The following is a 324-nucleotide window of genomic DNA, read 5'->3' on the forward strand; positions in this document are numbered from 1 at the left end:
ATTTAGGCATAACCATAATTATAAAATAAATTTATAGTAAAGAGAAGGAAGTATTAATTTATAATGTACAAATAATACCATAGTTCTGCTACGATATAGCATAAAATGTCTTAGGCTGTATTGTTTAATGTATGAGTTGCACTAATTATGCTAGAGCCACATAATAAAGAATAGCCAGCACTGTCTATTGGTAACAATCAAATTTATAGTCGTCTGAAGAAGAAAAAATGGATAGGGACATAAATAAAGAAGAAGAGCAAAAAATAAAAAACAGAATGAAAAAAATAAGAAAAGGAGAAGAAGAAAATTACAAAAAAGGAAGAA

Source organism: Plasmodium inui (assembly GCF_000524495.1).
Source record: "Plasmodium inui San Antonio 1 unplaced genomic scaffold supercont1.13, whole genome shotgun sequence".
Taxonomy (NCBI): Eukaryota; Apicomplexa; class Aconoidasida; order Haemosporida; family Plasmodiidae; genus Plasmodium; species Plasmodium inui.